Source organism: Amblyomma americanum, chromosome 2 (assembly GCF_052857255.1).
Source record: "Amblyomma americanum isolate KBUSLIRL-KWMA chromosome 2, ASM5285725v1, whole genome shotgun sequence".
NCBI classification, from domain to species: Eukaryota; Metazoa; Arthropoda; class Arachnida; order Ixodida; family Ixodidae; genus Amblyomma; species Amblyomma americanum.
The window spans coordinates 189,940,724-189,948,369 of NC_135498.1; the positions used below are offsets into that span (position 1 = coordinate 189,940,724).

A 7,646-nucleotide genomic window follows, 5' to 3' on the forward strand; every position below is an offset into this window, starting at 1 on the left:
GCGTTGCTGCAAACGTTTTCTATATTTCCCTACTTAAATTGCTTGTGAGTGTAACACCTAAATACTTCACTCGCTGGGTTTTATGAATATAACAATTATTAATAATATAAGCAAAATCTAAGGGTTCTTTCTTGTTGGTAAATGTTATAGCTGCCGTCTTCAAAGTGTTTAGCTTCAGTCCCCATGTTTCACACCATACGCTAATTGAGTGCAATGCGTCATTAAGTCTTACTTGGTCGGAGTGATGATTTACATTAGTATAAATAACACAACCGTCCGCAAACAACCGGATCTTCACAGGCGATTGAACAGATAAATAGATGTCATTGATATAAACTAAGAACAACAAGGGACCGAGAACTGACCCCTGTGGCACCCCTGAGTGCACTTTCAGTGTACTAGAAACGCAGTCTTTAACAGCAACGTATTGTTTTCTTGAGGACAAATAAGATTCTATCCAACGGATGATATTGCGTTCAATGCCCATTGAGAGCAGTTTAGTTACTAAATCGGCATGCGGAACTACATCGAACGCTTTGGAAAAGTCCAGAAACACTGCATCGATTTGACCCCTCATATTCAGCTCATTCATAAAATCATCCGTTATCTCAGCTAACTGTGTTATTGTGGATAAACCAGCCCTAAATCCATGTTGATTTGCATGAAGTAAATGGTTATTCTCTAAATGTGTTATAATCGCTTTAAATAAAATATGTTCTAGCAGTTTACAAGTTGTGGATGTTAAGGAAACTGGTCTGTAATTATTTAGTTCTAGAGGGGATCCAGATTTGTGAATAGGAACTATCCTTGCAAGGCGCCAGTCATCTGGTATCACACAGGATTCTAACGATGTTTTATATATTACATATAAGTACTCTGCTACCCAGATTGCGTATCTGTTAAGGAAAACATTAGATATTTTGTCCGGACCTGATGACTTTTTTATGTCTAGATTACGTAAAAGACTAAGGATGCCGTTTTTGCTTAAATCTACTTCGGGCATCGGATTACGAAGCGTGTAAGGTTGCAAGTGCGCGTGCGATGCGCTTATGGTAAACACCGATTGAAAAAAGGCGTTAAATTCATTAGCAATGGTCAAAGGATCGTCAATGCCTGTGCCAGATGTTCTGATCTCTGTGATGCCGCTTTTATCTTTAGATAAATATTGCCAGAATTTCCTTGGTTGCTCTGACATGAAAGAAGTCAATGTGGAAGAAAAGAACTGATCTCTTGTAGCGCGCACTTTATCTTTGAAAGTGCGTACTAGACTTGCAAGTTGTTTCCTGTCACCCCGTTTTCGAGAGCGTTTTATTTTGCGTTTCTGATGTATCAGATTACGATCCATCCACGGGTACTCCCTGTTGATGCGCTTTTTCTTCAAAGGCACGTAGGTGCTTTCACAGTGCATGACTATGTCTTTAAACTTTGTCCACAGCACATTAACGTCATTTGTCTCATTAAAGGAAGGGAATAAAGATTCCATACAACTAATAATTCCGTCATCATCAGCATGCGTATAGTCTCTTACAAATGTGTCAGAAGGTTTAACATACGATCGCAAGCCCGAAATAGGACACTCACGAACAAGTAACTGATGATCAGATATACCGTCCTTGACACTGACTGAGCAGTCTGGAAGCGAGCTACTTGCAAACGCAAGGTCAAGTACAGCAGAGCTGGAAATTCTTGTAGCATCCAAAACCAACTGGGTTAACGAAAACGTAAATGCAGTTAGTAGTAATGACTCAGCATTTTTGGAATCTTTGCCGTCATGTGAAAGGCTGCACCAGTTAATTCCTGGAAGGTTAAAATCTCCTGTTATAAGGATGTTGGAACGCGAATTTGTATTTTGCAGCAAATAATCATATAAGGAATCTAAGTATGTTATTTCTATAGACCAGGCAGATATTTACAGGAACAGAAACTGGAAATACTAACAATGCGCATTTCTTCACATTAAGGGACAGATGAATTCTTCCTAGCCAGTTGTCACGAACATTGAGGTAATTTTGCAAGGTTTGATAAAGAGTGTGAATGTCACCTGCTGATGCAAAAAATGCAATATCGTCGGCGTACACATAAGTTTTCACATTTTTAATGCATGGAATTGAGCTTAGAAAAATGTTAAAAAGAACAGGTGAAAGCACTGATGCCGAACTTCTACCTCTTCGCCGTTGATCGGCACCCCGCTGGCTGAAGATGACGTTAAGTGCAAAATCAGGGAATAATAATAACACACACGACAATATAAAGCAATAAATAAAATTAGCATGCACAATCCGCGCTCTTCGAGTGTTTCAACACACGTCCAAACAGCACCCTTCATCACAACAATACAATGCTTCGCTGGTAGAGCGAAGAATACTCTACTTTTCACAAGAAACAATGTAGACAGGTCGACCTCAGTCATAGTCATGTGGCCTGCCCTTGTATGTTTGCGCTAGCTCGAAATGACTCGACGCGCTACTCAGCTATGCACCAACTTCGACTCATTGGTATTAAAGATTCGCTCAAAGAAAAGGCAAACAAAAACAGCTAAATTTGCGAGAGGTAAAAAATTTCCCATCTTTCAATGAATAAAGGCCACGTTTATATTATAAGCAAAAACGTATTCAAAGAGCCATCAATACAGAATAACCAAAAGCGCAGTACAATAACAAAACAATTTACTGCATTAAAAACGCTTGTCACTTTAACTTCGCGGCTTCAGGAGGCAGAGGTGTTTTTTATTTATTTCCTTTTATACTGCGATATTTAAACTACCATATTGTAAATGAAATATCTTTTTAAATATCTCCATTTTCTTTCTAGTCGCTTGCCTCTTCACGCAGTAAATCTACAGCAAGCTGTTCACGTCTGCTGCTGTTTATTATTGATAAAACCTAAAACTCGATGTAATCAGATCTTTTCTTCTATTGAGGTGCAGCTGTTTAAATTGCACTATTGAAAATAGCGAATTTATTTTTTTGAATAGGACAATTCGTCGGTCTAGTTGGTGTTGATCTATTGTTGACAGCGCTTAAAAACACGGAGAGAAGACAGAAAACATGTAGGGTGAGAATCCTGTGGGAGAGACATTTTATCGTGACGATGTTCGTCTCAGTCTTTGACGAGAGTGGGAGCTGAAAGCATATTTCATATCTTCTCATGCTGTGAACAAGTAGGCGCATTCGAACACTCCACGCAGCAATCTTTCGACGGAATCTAGAAATTTAGCAATGAACAACGGGGGCTCCATGTACTAACCTTGTATAATATTTTCTGAGTATAGGTTTAAGCTGCGGACGAGGTAGTGTAGAAACCGCTGTTTCTTTTGACAGCCATTTTTTTTTCTGTACCTTGCTATCCCAGATGATGCAGTTGAAAAATATCATAGGCGTGAAGTTGACTGCGTTCTCAGTTACGCGAAAGTACGTACATGATAACAAAATTTAGAATTCTAGTGTATATTATTTTCAATGTTAGCGGATAGAAGCACTAAATAAGCTGAAAGAAAAGCGCATACCACTAGGGTGGCTGAGAAGCCGCGTTTACAAGGATGTTGCAGTAACGCATCACATCAACTTTATGGGGTATCGCATTGATGTAAATGGAAAGAAAATGAACCAATCCCTCAGGCAGGGGCAGATCGAGAAGTTAAGTCGACTGCTGGGGTGAATAGAAACAGCTGTAGGTGAGGCGCCTAGATGTGTTCGCGCACCATGATCAAGAATGCGTGCAAACAAGCCTGAATGCAGTTTCAGATCGGTGCGTGAAATGGTTGATGGAAATCAATGCAGATAAAACTATTCTTCTACGGGTCGCGAACAAGAAAAACCGTTAAAGTTTACCTATAGATTGAACCGCGAGAAATTAATGCAGGTCAGTAATTATAAGTACCTAGGCGTAACCTATTTAAGCATCTCAACTGGATAAGTTAAACTGAAAGATTTTGCGCTGCTGCTTTCAAGAAAATTGGCTTCCGCCGACACAAATTAGAGTATACCCCAAATCCCATGAAGCTCTCATGACAAAAATATAAGACCTAAACTTGAATATGTCTGTGAATCATGAGATCAATTTTCGAAAAAAAGAATACAATTCCCTGGAGATGGTACAAAGAAAAGCAATCCGCTTCATTTTTCAACATTTAACAGATGTGTACTTCACCGTCCAACCTCATGGCCGCAGACTACATTCCACCCTTGAAGAAAAAGAAGAGCACTCGGCAGGCTAACGGATGAATGGGTGGGAAAACTTTATTTTCGTCAGAACGCATACGCGGAGGAGTCCATGCTAGATGGCTATCAACCCTTGGCTGACGGCGACCTGGGTGGCCCGCTCCACGGCCCTAGTCTGGACAACCGGATCTGAGCTGGCCAACACGGCCTCTCACAGCTGGAGAGTAGGACCGCGCACAATATCCGCCGGTGGCAGCGCCATGCTACAGCTCCATAATATGTTTTGATAGGTTGCCAGTTCCCGACAATATTTACATTCCGGCTGAACGTCCGGATTGATTCTGTTTAACACATATGGGTTATAGAAAGATCTCTGCAATCTTCGACAGACGTATTCCTGCCCCTTCAACCAATTGCTTGTCTGGGGGCGGGTAAATTCTCCGCTCAAGTTTCTAATGGTTCGTAATGTCGTGAAAGGACACCAGCCCATCTCTCGTGGACCTCCCCGGAACTTCCGGCTCACCTGCTCAGCTGACGAAACCTGGCGCATTTATGTGAGCCGCCTCGTTCCCAGGGCTCCCGGAGTGTGCCGGTACCCAGACAATTTCCAACTCCGTAGTCCCTCTCCCCGTGGCCCGATTTAGCAATCGTGCCCCTGTGACAGATATTCTGCCCCTCGCCAAATTTCGATGGCTGTTTTATAGTCACTGAAATTCAGGTGAGCTTTAGTATTAGCTATAGCTAGCGCTATCGCCGCCTCCCGTGCAGTTTTTGAGGAGCGGGTTTTGACTGATCCATAGGTGACCAAGCGTCCCCGCTCGTCCACCACCACAGCTGCAAATGCGTCCTTGTTCTTATACTCGGCGACATATACGTAGACTGCCCCGTTGTACTTCCCGTACTTAGCATGTAAAGCTTTGGCTCTTGCCTTCCTGCGGTTCTCGGGATATATCGGATACATATTTTTGGGCAAAGGTTTTATGTACAAGCCCTTGTGAATTTTTCGCATCACCTGAATTTTCACGTCCCCGACTGAAGCATCAACTCCAATGCCGATCTACTCCAATATGTCCTTCCTCCGCTCGTTCTTGAAAGTCTACTTAGTCGCATCACCAAGTGCGCCTCCCGCAGTTCTTCCACGGTGTTGTGCGCCCCTAATCCCAGCAGCCTTTCGGTAGACGCATTGTTAGGCAACCCAAGGGCCGCCTTATACGCCTGCCTAATCATAGCATCCACCTTGCCTTCCTCCGTCCCGTCTATCTTATTATAAGGCGTCGCATACACTATTCTACTGAGCACAAACGCCTGTACCAGCTTACACAAGTCCTCTTCCTTGACCCCTCGCTTACGATTGGCGGTTCTCCTGATTAGCCTCACTTTAACATTGATCGTATTTTTATGCCTTTACAAGGCCTCCCTATTCTTCCTGTTAGACAGCAAATACAGACCCATGATCCTGATCGTTTGGACCTTATCCACCGGTGCACCCCCCCCCCCCATTTCACCTATAGCGGTAGTGGCGGCACATAGTGCCTCGTATGGATCCCTCTTGTTTTATCCCTAAGCGTAAAAAGCTCGGACTTGGGCTCAGAGCAAGAGAGGCCTGCCTCCCCTGCTGCCTGTTGTACAGTTTCCTCCAACTGTACGTCGCTGTTACTTGTTACCCATAGAGTAATATCATCCTCATAAAATGTATGTTTTAGTCCTGATATCTCTTCCAGCCTCGGCGGTATCTTGATCAAGGCGAGATTAAACAGGAACGGCGATAAAACCGACCCTTGTGGTGCCCCCCTACCACCCAACGGGAAGGGATCCGATTTAACTTTTAAGAATACAAGTTCCGCAGTCCTACCCTACAGAAATGACGTGATGTACCGGAAGGTTCTACGCCCCGGTCCTATGTCCTATAGGTTCCTTAAGATTTCTTCATGGGCCACATAGTCAAAGGCCTTAGTGAGGTCGAGCCCCAGATATCCTCGGTGTCCGTGCCGTACCCAGGATTAACCACGACCTTCTTGAGCTGTATCATGACGTCCTGTGTTGGTAAATTAGCCCTGAAGCCAATAATCGTTTCAGGTATCAACTTCTTGTCCTCCACATAACCCTGAAGCCTGTTGAGGACCACATGCTCCATCAGTTTGGCTAAGCAGGACGTCAGCGAGGTGGGAGGAAGATTCTCAACACAGACCTACTTCCCTGGTTAAGGAACTAAGATCCCCTAGCATGCTTCCACTCTGCTGGGATCTCCCTGGCCGCTCAATACATGTTAATCAAGTCCGTGAGCGCCGCCACTGACTTGAAATCCACGTTTCTCAGCAGTTTATTAGTAAACCCGTCTGGACGCGCTGCCGATGTAGTACGAAGCTGCCCCATTGCAAACTCCACCTCCGCCACCGTAACGTCCGCATCTAATTCTAGGTTTTCCTCTCCCGAGTAATCCGGCAAGCAACCGCCCGCCTCGCCGTTTATGTAACGACTTCGGAGTTCGTGAATAAACTCCCCAGTCGTGCATTGATAGTGATGCACTAACGTAGCCATTTGCCCCTTCTGCGCCGATTTGGTTGCCACCGGATCTAGAAGGTGCCTCAACAACTGCCGTGTGTTTTTGCATCAGAATTGCCCATTCATCCAGTCATAAATCTGCCCCCATGTTTGCACTGCAAGTCCAACGTACAGTGTTACGTTTCGCCTACGACGCGCGGTATAGCCGGCGCGGATGCAACGGACGCCGGGGCTTCGTTCAAAGTGGCGGTCATTTTGGGCCCGTTCAGTGCTGCCGTAACGCCTCCCGCCAAGCGCGTCCAGGCAGGTTTCAATGCCACGTGTCGTCGTGTGTGCGTGTGTGTGTGTGTGTGCATGTTGGTGCCCATGCTTGTCAAAGCGCGGCAGCCGGGGAGAGGAGCTCCCCAACTGGGAGGCGAGGAGGTCTGACCGGCGCCGGCCCGGCGGACGCGTCACTTCACGTCTCAACATGTCCGAGCGTCGCCGTATCGGGCGCCTCATCCCGAGCGTTCCTTCTTGCCCTCGACTCCGAGGGTATAAAAGGCAGCTGCCCCGGACGCCAAAGAGGGACTTCGATTTCTTCCTTCGAGTAACGTGGTCACCCTGACCGGCTGCTCTTTTGCGATGCCAGAATAAACAAGTTGTTCTGTTGCCAGCCGACTCATCCTTTGCCGGGACCTTCGGATGTTTCCAGCTGTGCCCCAGGCCGCCAGGCCAACGCTACCCTTGGGGCTTGCAACCCTTTTGCAACAACTGGTTGCCAGCGGTGAGATCGCGACAACGGAGGCCAGCAGCGAAGATATGCGTTCAACTGTATGCTGAGCAGCACAACGACCATCCGGGAGCAGTGCAACGAGCCCTGTGTGATGACTGGTTGCCTGCAGCGGAACGTCTGCGCTGAATTCTTGGCTGCGAGGTTTGGTGAGTGCGGGGACTTTCTTCTTCTGAGTTTTGCCAGGCTTTTGTTAGTGTCAGAAACAGAGC

General features: G+C 45.6%; 1 pseudogene; it reads right to left on the minus strand.

Moving 5' to 3' along the window:
- Positions 1–4,275: 4,275 nt before the first annotated feature.
- Positions 4,276–6,189, minus strand: LOC144119387 (uncharacterized; annotated as a pseudogene).
- Between the last annotated feature and the right edge of the window lie 1,457 nt (positions 6,190–7,646).